The sequence below is a fragment of the Sciurus vulgaris genome, assembly GCF_902686455.1.
Source record: "Sciurus vulgaris genome assembly, chromosome: 7".
NCBI classification, from domain to species: Eukaryota; Metazoa; Chordata; class Mammalia; order Rodentia; family Sciuridae; genus Sciurus; species Sciurus vulgaris.
Genome location: NC_136467.1, coordinates 15,013,789 through 15,033,664, shown reverse-complemented (window position 1 = coordinate 15,033,664; position 19,876 = coordinate 15,013,789). Strand labels below are relative to the sequence as shown.

The 19,876-nt window shown below is 41.0% G+C and overlaps 1 protein-coding gene across 6 annotated transcripts in view; it reads left to right on the top strand.

The window, feature by feature from the left end:
* ESR1 (estrogen receptor 1) overlaps positions 1-19,876 on the top strand; it is a 361,874-nt gene that overhangs the window by 121,969 nt on the left and 220,029 nt on the right. The gene's annotated exons all lie outside the window — the stretch shown is intronic.

The following is a 19,876-nucleotide window of genomic DNA, read 5'->3' as shown; positions in this document are numbered from 1 at the left end:
TTGTCCTGTAATTTTCTGTGTTCCAGAGTTTCTGTGAATTATACTTGAGTAAATCATAGCAGTTCACTTAAAACTAGTAAGTTGGTTAAATGATGTTCAAGACTTGATATTTTCAAATGAGCCCTTGAATATCTAGATGGGTTGTTTTTGAGAATTCTGTAAATGTCGTCCGTCCCGAGTCAGAAGGGCCTCCGCAGTTCTTACCTCTAGCTTGGAAGCTGCCAAACTGGCTGGTCCTCAGCGTTGGTTCCATTTTGACCTTCATTCTGCAGCTCCATGGTGAATCCTGCCCGAGTATTGGGTTAGGGGCCCCAGTGACCGGTGTGTTCATGCTGCTGCTACTTCCTGGCCAGTTTTCTTGGTCCCTTGATCATTGACAGACTTTGGATTTCTTCTAAATCTCTGAAAGCAAAAGACAATTTTCTAGTTTCCTGCAACCAACTGATGTTAGAAATATTTGTGCATTGGCATGCTTCCTCTTTTCTCTGTGACCTTTTTATTTTCAATCTATTCTCCTACTTTCTTATTTTCTTTGCTTCATTTTCTAATAAATGGAAACTTTACATTCCCTTAAATTCTTTTAAACTCCCTCCCCCATCAAGTTTTCTTTCTTTCTATTTTAGTTGTCCCATCTGTGTAGTCTCAGATTTTTCCTTTCACCTTTTCTGGTTTGTTTCTTTATTGATCTATTTCATCTGTTATTTTAATGAAATTTGGAACAGGATTCAGAGAGTTCCTGCCTACCATGAGGAAAACCAGTAGTATAAGAATATTCCTTTATATCTCAGAGTGGCATTAACTAGGTTAAAATTTCAAAAATGATTTTTTTCTTGTCTTTAAGGATAGAAACCTGAAACAAAGTCAAGAAGTCATCTCTTATTGGAATTGCTTGGACAACTCATTCATTCATTTGGTTACCTTGTTCCTAGCTCATTGGGGGCACAGTTTACATAAAATGCATTTTTGTGTTCCCAGCAGTTCATCAAACAATGTTGCACATAACAGCTGGGAAATCTTATGGTGTGGTTGAATGAAACTGGAACACCCAAATCTTTGGCATTTGTATATGGCATGGAGAATAAAAGAAAAAACAAACAAACAAACAAACAAAAAAAAAAAACAGTAAAGTGAAACCTGGTTCTTGTCATCCTGTGAACCATGTTTTTAGACCAGGAGTTCTAGGACCATCTGAATATGCACAAGACATTTATGCCAACCTTCATTTCCTAGTTAATCAATGTAAAATCTCATTAAAAAATAGTTTAATTACATTCCATGATTCATTTTACTTATGTCATTAAGGATTTTAGACGGTGATTTGGGGGTAAACCTTTCATAATGCAACAGTGTCAAAAGCATAACTGATATTAAGGGCTCTTTATGGTGACTTTGGTTTTGGCTTTTTTGGAAGACCTTTGAGATGGCTGTATTTATTTCTGCTGGAATATTTCAAGCATTTCAGGGTGCAAGGATGCATAGTCCAATTTGAGTATGAGATTCAAGTGAGTGACATTGCAAAATTATTTTCTTTAGTTACAGGAAAAAAGAATCTTGGGACTTTTGGAAGCTTTTTTGATTTTCTAGTAGGAGGGATGTCTGAGCACTGACCCAGACGGACACCATGTCTCATTCATCCCTTATTTCTCTCAGCCCTTTGCAAAGCATGTGGCACATGAATAACTGAGAAGCATTTGAGTGAATGGTGGTGGTGGGTGAATCAGTTGCACAGATTTGCTCCAGTCTCTTGGCTGGGAGACAGGCCATTCAGGAAGGGACCTTTGGTTGCCATTGGAAGAATGTGGAGAGTTTGTGAATCTGCTCCCTCAGGAATGGAAGTAGAGAGGACTCCACAGGCATTCCAGTATATCTTTCCAGGTACAGCCCTTTACTGGCCACAGATTCAGTATTCAAAAATTCACCTACTTGCTACAATTTTTTTGTTACCCCAAAATCAATAGGCAAGGTGCTTTCTTGGCCCTTGGCAGATACGTACAGAGTGGCAAAGACTTGGTGGCAGTGATGTGCACGTTCTTAGCTAAGGTGGACAAGGTGCTTTGTCTTTTTGTTTCAACTTTCATAGTATAAATGTGTCCTTTTAGATGCCTGTTTAATGCCATAGTTTTTGCATTTTTATACTTTTCTTGGTGATTTTGTTGTTTAAATGTCCCTCAAGCATAGTGCTAAAGGACTGTCTAATGTTTCTAAGTGCAGCAAGGCTCTGATACATCTTATAAAGATAAAATTTGTTTTGGCATGAGTTGTAGTGTGGTCAGCTGAATTCATTGTTTTTGAATCAATAGTTTATATTAAATAAAGTGTTTTCAAATAGAAACACCTATAAAACAAATTTATGTATTGACTGGTTGACAAAAACACTGTGACCCGAGGCTCCCAGGGACCTACCATGTTTTCCCCCCAGAGCAATGGTTCAGTATTCACTAATTCCATATTCACAGTGACTTTGTAGAACATAACTACAGTGAATGATGAGAACTGACTCTACATATGGGAGTAGATAAAAGCATATGTTTGGGAGGTAGGCCACTTATATTTCTATCCTGGCTTGACTCTTGTCAAGCAGTAAAACCTGGCAAGTTATTTAACTCTGCCTCAATTTATCGTTTGTAAAATGCTGATCAGAATAGGACCTGCCTCTTTTGAATGTTGTGAGAATTAAATGAGTTCATAGACATCTAGGGCTTAAACACCCAGTGCATAGAAGTCACTATTTTTCATTTCTTCTTTAGAAGGGGGATGGGAACTGTCCACTAATGATGAAGAGGGGGCTGTCTAAGAGTGCACTGTTTGTGATTTCCCTCTATTGATTTAATTTGCCTTTAAGGAACCAACTTTAATACTCTATTGTGGTTCGAAGTTAAATTTTTCCAACCAGAAGGAAGCAGGAAGCTAGTATTTCTTGAAGTGCTTAATGTATGCCAGGTACTATGCTAGCAAAGAACAAAACAAGTTGGGTGTGGTGGTGCACACCTGTAATCCCAGCAATTTGAGAGCTGGAGGCAGGGGGATAGTGAGTTCAAGTTCAGCATCAGCAACTGAGCAAGAACCTGTGTAAAAATAAAAAATCAAAAGGGCTGGGGACGAAGCTCAGTGATAGAGTGCCCCTGGGTTCAATGTCAGTACCAGGAAAAAAAAAGAACAATGCAACTGTAATGAATTCCAAATAAGTAAAAATCAATCAGCAGATAAAAAGAGGGAGAGGTATTGAGTATGGTGGAATGAAGCAATCCCAGAAGAGGGGAAAGTGGAAGCTGAACTGAGCCCTTTAAGGAGAAGCTTTCCAGTGCAGAGGACAAGAAGCACACTCCTCTGAGATTTGGAACAAAGGAACGTGTATGGGCATCTACAAAAATGCCTTTCCGACCCTGCTGCAGTTAGAATCAGTTTGATTCAATACCCACTAAGGTCTGGGCCATTTCATTTCCTCATTGCTCTGAGGTTGAAGCTAGAATCAGAATCAAACAAAGCAAAACAATTCCCCAGGCTTTTCTCCTGGGTAGCCCACTGCCTTGCAGTTTCCCAGCATGCATCTGCTACTGCATTCCATCTTCCCACCAAGTGGGATGGGTGGTGTTTCTAGCATGGCTTTCATATGGAGAGACAGAGGCAGGAGGGCCCTGGTGTGACCAGGACTTTGCTGTGTTCCACTCTTGAGGAGCAATATTCAAATCCAAGTGTGCCCGATTTCCAAGTCTACCTTTTATCAGCCTCTTGTGTATTTGAAGGAGGGAGTAAAGAGAAGTACTGAGGACCAAGATGACAGATGCAGTCCTTTCCACTCCTCATTTTTCCAAAATAAAACTCAATTAGACCATTTCATTTTGATACTGATACACAAAAGACAGAATGAATAAATATGTGAAGATGCATACTTTTGCCACATAGGATATGAAATTGAAATTAAGAAACCACCTAAAACTTGGATGCAAACACACCCCATGTCCATTACTTTTTACGATTAGATTTTTGTTCAGTGTTGAGGAAGTTCGAGGTGATTGAAGCTCTCCCGTGAGTCCTGACATAGCTTTCTCTTTCCTGTAGGTTTTTCAGTTGCCACAATGTCAAGTTGTTAGTGATAGATACAAGTCTAGCATTGTTTATGTAACCATAAAATCCTAAATATCAGTACCACTGGTTGATTGCACAAAGTCTGAGTTGCGTGTTGGAAAGTTCCATGAGTTGGAATCCTTGGGCCGGTCTTTGATGTGGAGGAGGATGCAGTTACAGCTTTCTTGGAGTACTCCCTCTGTCATGGTGCATCTGCAGAGTTCTTAACGCAGTTAGAACATGTGCTATTTTTAATGCTTCCCTCTTCCAATTCTGTGTTATAAAAGATTAATTTATTGATGAGGGAAAGGGGAATGCAGGCTCTCCAGCTTGGCATGTGAGCCCAGGGCATGGTCTGCTAAGGAGCCTCCTCACTGTGCCCAATGCTCAAGCCTGGTCTTTTCCTCATCTGACTGCCCAGAATAAGCAGCTGAGAGCAAGTTTTTTGAAATCCTAGAAATATGTATAAATGCAGCTCTTTGGGTTAGACGTGAATACAGGTCTCCTCTGGTGCCTGCACTTTTTGAATCACAGGTTCAACCGCAGCAATGAGGGACTAGCAACCCACCAGCCTGGGTTTTTCTGGTGCTTTTTTCGTTTTTTTTTGATACTTTGCAGTTGTGACTAATGAGACCAAACTTGCTTTTCTGTAATGAGTCCAACTCTCTTTCAAGAAGTCTATGTTTGACAGTAGAAATGACTAGCAAAGTGATCAAGTTACTTATGGAAGCATTCCATTGCTCTGATTTTAAATGGAATAGTTGTGGTTGACCTGAAAGTTGGGTACCATTTTTCAGGGCACCTACAAACACAGGTAAGAAGTTTCTTCTCGAATGTCTCTCACGTCATTGTCTCCTTTCTCTACAGAAGTTCAGTCCTCTTTTACTGCTGTCCTAAGATTCTCACTGGTTTTTCAGCTCTTTTTCAAACTCTAATTAATCTTTCAGCTTACTACCAGAACATAGTAGTCAAAGGATCTACATACCTGATCTGCTCCTTCCTCTGTTTAAATGCCCCCAGTACTTTCTCACTGGTTTCACTGGTATTTCATGGTGTGGCATTCAAACCCATGTAACTCGATTCCAATCAATCTCCTGTTATCACTCCAAGAAGCTCTTGTTCAAAGCTGTATTTGAATGGCACTTTCCTGCTTGTGACCCTTATAATCCCTATTTGTACCATGCACTTTCTTCCATCTTGTTCCATCTCTGTGAGGCTGATTCTACCCGGAAGTCAAGACTCAGCTCAAATGCTTTCTCTGCCACATGAGATTCCCACTGGCATTCTTTCAGTTTATAATGTGCACGTACATTACTTTTTTGTAATACCTTTATTGTAGCCACACAGAATTCCTTTCAATTTGGTTGTAAATAGATTTGTCTCCCTTATCTCTCTGATAGATTGTATTAATATCATAGGTGAATGTCCTGCATGTTATTAATTTTATTAACTCATATATGTATCGCCCAACTGACAGGCTCCATTGGACATGGCATTGGCTCAGAGACAGAACCTGTTCTTTCGTCAATGACTTTATTGCTAAATGTGTAGATCAGACAAGAACAGTGGAGTAAAAACTATGTTAGAGGACAGATCACAGGCACCCTTGAGAAGAGGAGCTGAGTCGGGTGGGAGGTCTGGGTCCCTCCAGGTGGAGGTCACAGATGGTTTCATGAACTAGTGACACTTTCAGCAGGGGGTTTAAAAATGAGGGGCAGGTGAGGCTGTGAAGAAGAGTTGAAGCTTGCTTACCCTGGTGCTTCCTGCAGTTCTAGCTCAGTTCCTTTGGTGAAATAAATGCTTAGACTTATAGAACTACACTGCTGACTTAACAAAAGTAGAGTCAAATGTTAAGATTCAGAGAGATAGCTTTAATAATGCCAATGGCTGGTGCTTTTTGGTTTTTGGAACACAACCAGGCATATTCCTGAAGACCTTATAAGGATCCTCTTGTTTAATCCTTATGCTAATCTTAAGAGGCTGGTACTATTTTTTTGCCCTCATTTATGGATGAAGAAATTAACACTTAGAGAGGGGAAGTGATCTGCCCAAGGTCACACAGCCAGTAATGGAGGACCAGTGAGTCTAAATCTAGAAAATGGAGCTGAAGCTGTAAACTGACTGTGCACTATGTGGAAACAGTGACAGGGTGTCTTCTGATGTGATCAACTTGCTGGGAAGTTGGTCTGTTAATTTCTTTAATGTCTTTATTTTTAGTTGTGACAATGCTTTAATCTTAGACTATGTCCTGAGGCTGCTGATTTTAGTTTTATGGGAAACTGCTATTTTTATGATGCTTTCTAAATGCATGTTTAAACAATTTTCCATTAAGTAGGGGCATGTTTTCCCTTCTAATATCAGAAGGAGCCATTAAATAAAATCCTAAAATGACTTGCTGATAGCAACCTTATTCTTTTCTTTGAATGTGAAAAACATCCAAGAATTTCAAATCTGGACAGAATTATAGTGTTCATTTGGTCCAATCCTCTCTTTGCACAGATAAAAATCAGAAAATCACAGCATTTTTATCTAGAAGGTACATTCGACACGATCTATTTCAACCTCTTTGTTTTTGTTGAGATGAAATTGTAGGATCCCAGCAGTTTAGGTCAAGGAGGGACCTTAGACGTGATCTGTTCCCGCCTCTTTATTTTCCAGATAAAGAAATCAAAATCCAGAGAGGTGAAGGGACTGCCCCAAAGCTTCCCACTGGAGAGTCAAAAGTGGGCCCGTCCCCATCACCCCTGGGTGAAATGCACAGAGAGCACACACACTCATGTTGTTGTTCTCGTGTTTGTAGTGGAAGCTCAGCAAAGTGGAATGAGGGGAAGCCCTGTTCTGGTTGCTACGACATAATAACGATGGCTGAAGTGAAAATGCCCACCGTACCCTCCTGGGCTGGCCATCTGTTTGATTGGCATATGGTCCCTGTGAAAAACACAACCTCTAGTTGGCAGTTTGACTTTAGCTGTCTAGTGGGGACTTACTTTCTACACTTCCACTTAGATTGCTTCCTCTCAGTCCTAATAACTATAACTTGTTTGCTTTGTGATTGAAGGTTTCCTTTCTTTCTTTTTTTTTCCTTTCCCCTCCATCAGGAGCTTAAAGGTTAGGAATTACCTTCCAAATTTCCCTGGAGACTTATGCTGACTCCTTTCAGATTTCTAAAGCAATCGGATGCTATTTTTATTTCATTATTATGAATATGAAGATGAATCTTGCATTAATTCATCATGGATATTTTGCCTTAGTACTGACAAAATTAAAAAAAAAAAAACAGATTACACAATAAAAACTTTGCTCCATGGTCCCTATGTTGAACAACATGTGTGTTCTCTGAGACTAATTTCTAAACCCAATGTTTGTTATATACTGTTTACTATTAAACTGTTCCATTTGTGGTTTAATATTGTTTCAGGAAATTAAATGTAAGTTTAATATGAATGGCAATTGATGGAACCATATGTTGAAAGTATAATTAATGTTCCTGATAAATGTTTAGCACATTTATCATGGTTGATAGGTTCTAACTACACTAAAGCAAAAACTAAGTACTTTGACACAGATTATTCTGTAGAAATTTATATTTATCAAGATAGGATTTACAGTTCAGCAGAAGTCCAATATTTTTTCACTTTGAATTTTTTTGAGAGAACTGTTAGGATTTTCAACTAAAATATTTGAAAAGGAGAAAATAATCTTATAATTCAAAATGGTATGAAGAAAGTGTGTAGAAATTAAATGTTTTATTTAATATTGTAAGATTATTGTGTGCAATAGAGAAACCTTTTGAGGTAGAATTTATATGGAATCCTTGAGGTTGGCTTTCATATTTCTTTTCTTTTTTGTGAAAAATGTAGGCCGAAATGTATTTTCTTCTAGGTTTGAAAGTAGTATCACTACCCTTGCAGCCAAATGACTCCCACAGAGGCATGAGAATTAAGCCACCCTGGTGATATTTGGAGGGGTTCATGTGCAGCATCCCACAGTCCAGGTGGTCCCTGGAGACAGATGATGTCACCTGCAGGAACTCAGGTCAATGGCACTTGACCTAAGTCAGTACATCTTGTTAATCCTCCCAGAGACTAACACTCTCTACTGGGATCGACCTGAAGGGGACAGCCAGCAGGTGGAGAGAAAGTGAGAAAGATTGAGTCGTGTGTCTCCTGGCACTCACTGGTGAGGGGACTTCTCCTCGGTGACTTAAGCTGTGTGAATCATGAGACACATGAGTCTTTACTCCCAGGTAATTGTAGTAAACAGGTGAACATTAATTTAACGTGACATCCCACTGGCCCAGAGTCAGTGCACCTTGAAGTTGCCCATTATGTCCCCTGACGAGAAACGCATGATTAAGTGTGTGATCATTAACTTTTCCTATTGTCCTCAGCTCAAATCTCTGGTGGCTACTGGAGTCATACATCTCTGTTGCCTTTCTTACAAGCATGTATAGGGCTGTCACATGAAAGATAGGATGCCCAGGTAAGGTGAAATTTCAGATAAGTGGCAAGTGAGTTTTTAGTTATTTCTCCAATGACATTATACTGAAAGTTTTTTGCTGTTCTGAAATTTGAATTGAACTGGGCATTTTGGCTGGTTCAATCTGGCAGCCCTAGTCATCTTGCCTCACTCTTTATTGCTTGGGTTTTGAAGCCCAGAAATTCTTTTATGTGACCACAACAGGTTTCCACATCTGCCGTTATACCAGGAGAGGAGGCACAATGGTGTCAAATTTGCACACTTATGTTGCTCTTATTGTTGATTATGATGGAGGACATAAGTTTAGATTAAACGTAGACATGGTTGTTACTTAGCTAATTTGATAATTGAAAAATCTGACAATTCAAAAGAGATAATTCAAGTATAAAAGAAATATTACAGTGCATGAGGGGAAGGTAAAGGATTAGGATATGGTAAAGGAGGTCTTGCCTTCAGAACTGTGGATTCACTTTTATAGTGAATATTGCAATGAGTGCTATAGATATATCACTTTTCTTGGTAGTCTTGGGGGGAATTCTCTTATTTTTGTGGCATTGTTGGATTTCAGAAAATAGCAACTCAGAAAAGTAAAAATCTGAAATGCTGTCTAAAGCATGAAAGACTTGGAAGGAAGAAGGCACCCCCTATCTAGATAAAGCATTAAGGAGACCTGTCCACATTCCCTCTCCTCGTCTGCTCAGTTTGCTACACCTTGGTTTGGCTGGTTTGAGAGCTGGAGAACTTGAGCTTGCCAGTGGCGGCTTGGGAGGTGGCTTGCTGCACCAGGGGATGTGTGGCTCCAAATGGGCTTGGAGGCATGGGGGATCTCCCGGGCACAGTTGGGTTGGTAAAGAAAGACACGGTGTGAAAAGGGAAGGTAAGGAAATGCTTCAGTACTCACTGGGTATTGGTCAGATAACTGTACTTGTGTAATTTTCTGGGGGGGAGGGTCTCTGAAATCTTTTGGATGAGAACATGAAGAAAGGGATGTGAGTGACAATTCTCAGGTTCTCTGAAGTATTTCCTTTTATTCAGTGCTGACCCAAAGATGTGAAAGAACTTGGAGCATCATATTCCAGGACATGGCTGCAAGCAAGAGTGGGTACCAGGGTGGAAGCATAGTCTCCAGGGTTCTCAGGTGCTTAGGGAACTTGTTGCATTGGCTGACTGATAAGTGACTTGCCCCAGCTGGGTGTGAGCCGCGTTGAACAGAACACTGGGGATAGTACTGCTCTGGAAGTTGCTTAGCTGGTTTGTGGGTTTCCTAGCACTCTTATACCTTGGAGAACTATAGCAGGAGAATTGGGAAGACTACTTCTGAGCTAAAGAGTTACAGATACCACTTGTAAGAGTAATAAAGATGTAATGTTGAATTTCCTCTGAACAAGGTCAAGTCTTGCAGGAGGACAAAATAAATGAGGTGGATCCTGGGAGTCTGTGCCCTTATCCAAGCAAATCACTTTGTGTCTGATTCCACTCTCTAGACAAGACCATGAGAGGATGCTGTCTAGAAATGTCTTCAGAGGCAAGTGTAGAAGGGGCCAGTCTGTGCCAGGGGTTGCAGCGATGATGTTTCCAAAGAGTAGCAGGGGGTTTTCTCTGACTTTTAACTTACTACTCAGGCTCTAGGAAACTTTGCCAACTGTGTTGGCCTCCTGGGGCATTGTATTGGATCCTTGTTCTTGTTCCTCATAGAGTTATTGAAATCATGGGCAATCTGGTTGACGGAGACCAATGTCACCTGTCTGACATGATCTTACTTCAGTTGATATTGTCAAACCTGCAGCTAGCTTCATGGGTGGCTGGCTCAGTTTGCCCATACAGGTATTTAACACATATTTATTGAACATTTACTTTATGCCAGGCTTTGTTCTAGGCATTGGGAATAGATCAGCTAACAAATCAATAGCCATTACAGGTTCCATTGCAGCAAATTTGTTATTGCAAAGGTGACATTTAAATGAAGATCTGAAATAGGGGATAAATGGAGCCATGAGGCGTCCCCAGTGAAAAGGGATTGAAGCTGAGGGCCCAGCAGTGGAAAGGCCCTGAGGCAGGAGCATGCCTGGCATGTTTAAAGCAGAGGCCAGTGTGGCTGGAGTGGTGTAGGTTGGAGGTGACTAAGGAGAGGAACATGGAGATGAGAGTCAGGAGGGCCACTGTGGGCCCTCACCAGGACTCTGGCTTCTACTCTGAGTTGGAGATTCAATAGAGGGTTTCAAAGAGAAGAATGACCTGATCCGACTTTCTATTGTGAAGGTTTTCAAACCTTTACAGAAATGGCAGAGAATGACGACCCTTTATGTATTCCTCGGCCAGCTTCAACAGTTATGTTTTGTTCGTATACATTTTTGTATCTATTTCTGTAGAATAAGGACTATTTTAAAAAAATAACTGTAATACTATTACATGAAAAACTTAACATTATTTCTTTAAATATCAAGAATCTGAATTGGTTCATACTTTGGGGATGAATCTGAGGAGATTTCCTGTGAGGGTTGATGTGGTATGGGAGAGAGGACTCAAGTATTGGGCAGTAATTAAAATTCCTCTCAGAGAAGTACATTGAAAGACTACCAAATATGTACCTCAAAATAGGTTTCAAAGATTAATGTCAGGCTTTGACTTTCTGATTTTTAAATTTCTTTTCATAAATGTTATCCAATGCCATCATCTCTCCAGTTAGAGAAAATGCTATAATTTTTATTTTTAAGAAAGAAGGAAAATGGCACAGAATTGCTTCCATGTTCAGTAACTTGTTTTAGAGTTCCTTTTTGGTAAACTGGGAGTCACTTATCCAAACTCAAAATTCCTTGTGCTGTGTTATTTTTTTCTTGCTTGTGGGAAATTTGGGCAGGCAATTGGGCACTTGTCAGGACTCTTGAGATATTTCAAGTTATTTAAAAGGGTATCATGGAACTCATTCCATATAATTCATTGGAATGGAATTCAATTTAAATAAATTCAAAAAGATTTCTTGGCTCCCTCCCATATAGCAGGTTCCTCACCAGCCAGCAGGTTGGAAACCTGTGTACCAGTGTCTTCCAATGCAGTGTGAAGGGGGCCAAGAAGAAGCAGGTACCAGGTAGAGAGGCAACAGGATAAAGCTGGACCTGAACGTGTGGGGGATTCCTCCTGATTTGCAAGGGCTGGAATAGAATGTCCTTGGGAAGAAACATGAGCCAAAGCATGGACATGTGAGGAATGGCATATTATGGGTTGCTGGACCACTTAGAACATAGAAGGAGGGTGGAGGGGCATCAGGTCATGAGCCTGGAGAAAGGTCAAGGTATTCCAGAAAGCACTTTGTAGAAACCATAATATGATGTCCAAACTCCAAGACTGCAATCAGATTATAGAGTCACGGCCTTTGTAGGGTGCGTCATACCTGTCAACCCAATCTTTGGCCATGGGATCCATATAGTGAGCAGCTCCATGAATATTCCAGCACATTCCCAGGGTCTCCAGATGACACCATCTGCAAATGTCCTCACTCTCCCACAGAGGGCTCCACTAGATCTCCTTAGAGCTAGGAAGACTGTTTATCTTGGTCGCTTCAGTAGCAATAGAATAATGGTCCTTTGAGCTTGCTTTCTGTAAAGTGGACAGGAAAATCAAAGAAGAAGTGTCAAAATTTCTGATCTGTGAAGATATTGAAAGGTCCAACTTTGCCCCACTGATAAAGTTGTTCTGTGCAAAAGAACCTGTGTTCATTTTTTTTTTTTTTATCATATCCAAAAGGTGTCCTGTTCAGATCATTCCCTTGCTTTGGGACTCTTCCCAGCCGTTTATGCAATGCCATGATAGTTGACTTCAAGTTTACTTCATCTTTTCATGTCTCAGCTCTTTCTTCAAGTTTCCATCTCAGTTATTGCTGATAGAGCACTTTGAAGGAAGAACATGTCAAATATGCAACTTTTCTCCCCTTTTCTTTGTTTCTCTATTTTTTCTTTCCGTTTTCTTTCCGTTTTCTCTTACTTCGTATTACCAAAGTGAACAGATAGAAACCCAGTGGCCATGACTGACAGCTACCTCTGCTGGGATGGCTGCTTGTTATCATTAACTGATCACCGCAGCTCCAGACTCAACTGTGGTGCTACCCCTCGTCCCAACTTGTGTTTTATGCATTTTGTTACTATTAGGAAAGAGTTTTGAGAAATAGGCTTTATTCTCAGGGGACCCCTTGAAGAAATTCTAGCTGGCTACAGATGTTATTTTTGGTCAGAGCCATGGGGTAGAATCATGGTCACAAAACGGTGGTGCCAGAAAAGAATTTGGAAGCACAGTTGTCATTTCTCATTTTACAAGCAAAGAACCTGAGATCCAGAGGGTTTAGATGATTTGCTTAAGCCACGTAGCAGTTATTGGCAGAATTTTGTCTAGAACTCAAGAGTCCTGACTCAGTCTAGAACTTCTTCACTCCAATACCCTGCCTTCCTTACTTTATCTTGATGTTTATCACATTTGCAGTAATGTGATCTCTGATGACATACAGCTTCCCAAATAATTTTGTAGGCAAAAAAAATTTCCATTTGCAATTCTGGACATGTTTGTGTGAGATTTTTATGTGATGACATATTGGCCTTATCTCTTGGACGGCATCGTAAATGAAATGATTTATAGAAAACGTTCAAAAGCAAGCCAGAGGCCATTGTTTAAACAGGGTTGTTTGGAGCTCTTGACATTCCGTGTTTAAGTGTCAGTGGGCTTAGGACTCTTGCCTGCAGTGTGTTTTCCCAGGGACCCAGGCCTTCCTCCTCCAGTCATCTGCTTCCCAGGACAGAGCCTGGCCTTGCTCTCTTCCTCTGTGCCCCTCCACTGCCTGGTCCCCCACTTTTATCCTTCTCTTGTTTCTGTTTTTTCTCCTGCTACATTCTCTGACTGGGCATAGGTAGCTGTTCTCTCAATGCTGTCAAATAAATGAATGAATTTCTTAATAATTCTGTGTCTAAGTACATTTATTATTCTCCTAATACAGTGTCAGATTGTCTGTAGAAGTTATACTGGAAATTAGACTCTCTCTTTCTTTCTTTTTTTTTTTTTCTTTTTTCTTTTTTTTTTTTTTTTAGAAGGTGTGGCATCCAGCTGCAGCTTGCTGCCTCTTGACCCCTATCTGTGTCACCTGTATACCTTGCTTCTTTGCATCTCTGGGCTCATTAGCACTTGTAACAGATTTGAGTGAGTAGAGAAAGGAGAGGTGATGAGGCTCAAATTGGGTCATTTGGTTACACATTAGTAGCTCAGAGGAGATGAAAAGATATTGACTAAATGGGGTTTTTAGGGAACTTTATATCAGGCTATTCTTGTTACCCATTAGTGTGGAAAATCAACACTTGCTTGTATTTTGGGGTGAAGACGTTTTTCTTAAGTGAGTGGGAAAACCTCTTGACATTTTACAGAGCGTCTTTCCTTTTGAATGATGAATGCTAATGTTCTTTGTGCATAAAGAATTTCAGAACTTTTGCATCTGAGAATTAATGACACATAATTTTCTGTTTGTTTTTGAGTTAAAATAGATTATTTCTTGCAATCACATTTTTAGGAAAATATTCAGACTTTTGTCAAACCATTCCCTTTAGGGCTGGTTAACTCCATTAACTACATTTTCGTGGAACTCAACAGAGTTCTCAACAACCTTTGCCCTACAAGTTAAATGAGCATTCTCCCTCAAAAAAGTATTGCTGGCCTTGTCAGAAACATCCACAGTGATTTCTAAAGGGATTTATGAGTGTAGGGATGAGATCTGAGGCAATGACTTTGTTCCCAGATGCACTTTGCGCTTGGCTTGCAATGACCTTGGTGGAGCTCCTAGGGATTGTGTTTTGTGGGGAGCTTGGGCTTTGGGGTCAGATTCCAGGACCTTCCACTCCAGCGTTTCCTGACTGACTCTGATGGGTCACCTAATCTGTATGTGCCTGAGTTACTCACTTCTGAAGCAACTGGGGTTTTAATAGTACCACTTAGTGTAGTTTTAAGGACCATGTAAAATAACACTTGTAAAGCACTTAAAATACTGCCTGCCACAGCCATCCAGGTAGTGCAAACATTTGCTAGTCTTCTGGACCAGCTATTTCTGTCTTGTTAGATCAAGAGTCAGACTGAGCTTCCTAGAAGTTTGGGGACTGGTCTGAAAATTGGGCAGAAGCTGGGGTTGCAGCAGTCACCTTCTCCCTAGAGAATTTCAGTGAGCAGCCTTCCCTGCTTTTATCACCAGGTTTTTGTTTTTTTTCTGGAAGAAGTTTCCTTCTACACGTTTTGGGGAAGAATATTCTCTGCCTCTTTTTATCAGCTAAAAGACACAATAAAAATATGTTAAATTCATTAAAGGATAATCTAAGGCAAGAGATAGATACTTATTAAGTTTTGAAATACACGGTATAAAGGAGCTAGAAGAATTTCTAGAAGGGTTGAAAGGACCTACTGTGTCATGCTGAAAATAATTTATAACTTGCCTGCCCTGGAACATAACTGCCACTTGGTTTAGGGAGTTGTCTAGACCTGTCGCAGGACTAACTTAAACTTTCCTAAAAATGGGGTTCTGGATTTTTCTTTCCAGATTCTACCAGTTTAGATAGTGTCTATTCCTGTCCATTCTTTTAAACAATATTTACAGAGATCATATAAAATCTAAATACAAAATTGTAGAGAAATTAGAAATAAATCCATGACATGTTCTGGTCACTGATATGAATCACCCCCAGCTTATGCTCATTCATGTGGATATTTAGAGCAGAGAGAGCTGCCCAAGGGAACTGCATTAGATTGATTTGTTGCTACACAAATGGACATTAATAATTGTTTTCTCATTGCCTCTATCTGTCATTCTGTTAGAGCAACACACTCAATTATGCATCTTGCAGGTTATTCTGAATTCTTTGTTGATTAATTTATTCACCAAGCATTTATTGGTTACTTTCTATGTATAAAGAAGTGCAGGTGATACAACTTGGGGGTGATGAAATACTTATAATAGAGCATCTGTGTTCTTGGGAAGCTTGAAGCTCTCTGTTGGGAAAGCAAGACACAAAATGTGAACCATAGAATTTTACCCATTCCACAACCATCTATCCAAATGCTTGCTATTGCTCATATAGTGTTGGAAACTGGAAAACAGCCATGATGGCAGTAGGGTCTCCTTCCTGGTGACTCACAGTTAGATGATGATGAAAAGGACTCCAGAAGAGCCTGTGTTTGATACTCTATCAGCACAGGTTCATTCTGTTGAGCAGTCAGTGGCTGCTACCTGAGAGGGAGGGATTTTCACTCAGGAGCTTTTTGCCTTTTGGCCAAATTAGGAAACTGTGTGGGTGAAGGCCAGAGCTATACTAGCTTGGTTGGGGAAGGATAAAATTAATCCCTGCAGGACAGGTAGGGCTGGAGAGGCAGAGTTGCCAGGTCGTAATGAGCTGAGGCTAAAGAACCTCTATGTATCCCACGGACCAGTAGGCTTTAGGCTGAAGTCTTTTGGAAAGACATTCATGGACTTCAGGAGGCCTGTGAACACCTATGATTAAAAGTGAAACCTATGTGTCTGTAAATAAAAGGATTCTCCTGGGCTCCCTCAACCAAACAAGGTTAAGAAGTCTTGCAGAGGTGATGAGGACACAGGAAGGATTTTGAACAGCGGTCCATTTGGCATGGTAGAGCCTCACTCTTGCTCTATCGTGCAGGACAGGCATGTGGTGTGGGGGAGGAGGGGGAGAAGACTCACTATGACCCTCCATTCCTTCAGATGGCAAGTCAGTAACTTACCTGTGTGTCAGGCACTAAGAATGAGCGGGTGTACCCTGGCAAGTAAGGTGGCCACAGTCCCGGTCATGGTAGAGATAATGGCTCATAGGTAAGACACATAACTAAGCAGAAGACAGCAAAGTGGATCCACTGCAGCTGTCCTTTCTGTAGGCATGTTTCCATCCAATAACTATTTCTGTGCTAGGCTGTCTTCAAGGTGCTGGGGGAACGAAGCTTACCTTTCTGGGAGGAAGACGCACAATGAAATAAACATATTTGGAACAGGTGCGTTAGTCACCTTTTCAGTTGCTATGACCAAAATACCTGACAAGAACAACTGAGAAAAGGGAAAGTTTGTTTTGAACTCAAAGTTTCAGAGATTTAGTTCATGGTTTGCTGAGTCTACTGCTCTGGGCCCAAGGGGGGTGGCACATCATGGTGGAAACGCATGGTGGAGGAGAGCTGCCCCATCTGCAGGGTCAGGAAATGGAGGAAGGGCAATGGGCAGCAGGGAAGATGTGACCTTCCAGGGCATGCTGCCATTGACCCTCTCCTCCAGGCAGGCCCCACCCACCTACAGTTACAGTCAAACTAAGATGGGCCAGTAGGTTACAGCTCTCAATCTAACCATCTCACTTCCAAACATGCCTGCACTAACAGAAGCTTTTGGGGGACACCTCACATCCAGACTATAATGGCAGGTTTGATGTTGGGTGGTGTTAAGGGTTGTGAAGACCACAAACCCATCAGTGTAGAGTGGAGAGAGTAAGAAAGAGCCCGGTCTAAACTGACCAGGAAAGTTGTGCTGGCAGAGGGAGTGAAGCTGCTCGGAGGGAAGATGCAAGGCTAGGAGGAGCTGGGTATGGAGGAGGGTGGTGGGACTGGGGAGCACTTGGCGTGACTGACCAGCAGCAGCCCTGGCAGCACCTGGAACTGGGGAGCAAAGGTAGGAGAGCAATGAACAACAGGCAGGGTCATATTGTGCTGGGCCATGCAGGGCACTGAAAGGACTTCGAGTTTTCTTGTTGGAGGAGCGGGAACCTGCCAAAGGTTTGGAATGGGTAGTGCAAAGCCTTCTGCTCTAAGAGGACAACTCTAGGGCTTCTGTAAATAGGCTGATGCATTGGCAAAGCTCAGGGAGGAACTTGTTTGAGCTGAAACAGGAGGATAAATAGGAGTTATTCGGGTGTGGGAACAGTGTTCCAGGCAGGAGCCCAGGCTAGAGTACATCAGTGGATCCTAGAAGTAGGCGTTCTGGGAAAGTCTTGCATGCATCGAGTCTGAGGTTCCTTTGGTTCATTCAAGGGAAGTTGCAGAGTGTAGAGGAAGTAATTAGCATGTGATCTGAAGTCCAGGAGGGCGTGTGGGGTGGCAGTTGCATGTGGCCACACGTTTCTGAGATCCCAGAGAGTAAATGTCAGCTGAGAATGGCAGAGGGCCAAGGGCAGAACCCTGAGGAACACTGCCTGAGGAGCCCCATGGAGGCAGCAAATACTGCAGAGGAAGTGAAATGGTTGCCAGAGGCCCAAGTCCACCACCACCTAGGTGTGTAGAGATGGGGTGGCGATACTAACTTCTCTAAGAATTCAAACTTGAACTAGTGTGAGCCGGAGTATGAGGGTAGGTCTTCCGATGATGTGGAACTGAAGCTTAGTTTTCTAGCAGGGATGAGATCTGTATAGGTGACAGAAAGCAGGAAGTATGAGGGGAACATAGTGTGAGCAATTTCTTAAAGGTGGATTTGACTACATTTTGCTTAGGCAAATACAAAGAGAGCAATATTGTTTTTGGTGCACGAAATTCAAGAATTTGGGCTTAAATCTAATGTGTTTATATATATATATATTTTTTTTTTCAACTTGAGTTTTTCTGCTTTATAACTCTGCTAAAATTACAGGCAGAAGTTTGAGAGTTTTGTTTCTGTGTATTTTCGAGAGAAGAAAGTTTCAGAACTTTCGTTATCCTCAAACTGGTCCATAACCCCCAAAAAGTAATAATCCACACATGCATGCAATGGGAAGTTGTTAAAAAATGAATGTTGTATTTTATGAGAATTCTTTAGGCAGAGCTATCGAGGGGAGTTTGAGGAAAAGTGGGAGGTGGACCATTAATTGAGGCTTGGAGTACTGTTGATTTCTCAGATACAAATGATGAGAACGAGGAATGGAGAGAAGGATAGGCAGTGTTTTGAAGAAATAATTGACTAAATGTGGTGATGGATTAGATGTGGGAGGTGCATCTAGTAAATATTTTTTAAGAACCTACTGTGTGTCAGTTAAAATTGGGAGCAAATGAGACATAAGTCTTGCCTTCTTGGAGCTTACTGGTTACTAGGGGAAAATACACCTATCAGTAAAACCAAAATATAGGACTGGATTTTGTGGTAATTTCCATGAAGGAAAAATCTGGGGGATTTTGTGTGTGTGTATAGCTTTGGGGACTTCATTTGGTGAGGGAGAATTATGAAGTTATTTCACTAGTACTTAATTAAACCCTATTTCTAGGGCATGGACATCTGTTGGCTCTTTTAACTTAGCTTTGTAAAAATATTTCCTCTAGAAACCAGGACTTTCAAACTTTTTAAAAATGCTTGGCTACTCAGGAGATAATGCTTTTGGATAGCTGGTACCATTATTTGTGGTTAGAAAAACAACAGTATTTGATTATACTGAGATTTAAATTTTTCCTTTGATTAATAAAAATCTTCTCAGTCAATATTTTTTATTATGCCATCTTTATGCTTGTTCTGAGTGAGTTCACTCTCTGGACCAATATTAATAGTGCCTTCAGATACCTCTCAATTATGTTAAATATGGTGAGCATGTAATAACAGTGGGGCATCCCTTTGGAAATAGTAATCAATTGATAACATGAAAATTGAACTAAATTGAGGCAGTTGAGTTTCCAATTTCCATAAGTAAGTGTGTTGCTGCCTTTTTCTTTTTAAACATTGTCTTTCATGCTTCTGGTCACCCTTCCTCTGCCTTTACTTTGTTCCTTGTCACTTGTATGCTTCAGAGCTAGAACATGTTAAGTTACTGATGTGAAACATGCCTTCATTTCACCTGGAAGCTTCTGTCTTCTTTCCAGACAATCTTGAAAGGAGTTGGTAAAACTGAAGAATGTTTAGTCTCTTCATCTGTAGCTTAGTAATCCAGCCATAACAGTGGGTTACAATTCAATGAGAAAGGGGTAAGAACTTTTCAAGGAAAGAGGGGTTTTAATAGTATTGCTAAAGAATTGGTTCATCCTTCATTTATAATCCAGTGCTAAGAGCTTGGTTAGAACTTGGAAGTTTCCTCGCAGAAAGACAGAACCTAAAGATATTTTGAGCATGAAATTTTGGTCCTGTGAAAATAAAGGAAATCAATGGTCCTCTGAGGAGAAGAAGAAACATTGACTTAAACAGGGAGTAAGCCCTTCCTGCTAAGGAGGTGTGAGGCTTACAGTGCCAGGCCTATGACAGAGCAGTGGGCCAAACCAGGTGGACAACAGCAAGAAGAGATGAGATGAGACCAAGTGGGACCCACAACTAGGCCCCTCTGCTGGAGTTGATCTAACTAGGGGTTCCCAGATAATCCAAGGTTGGTGTCTGTTCCAC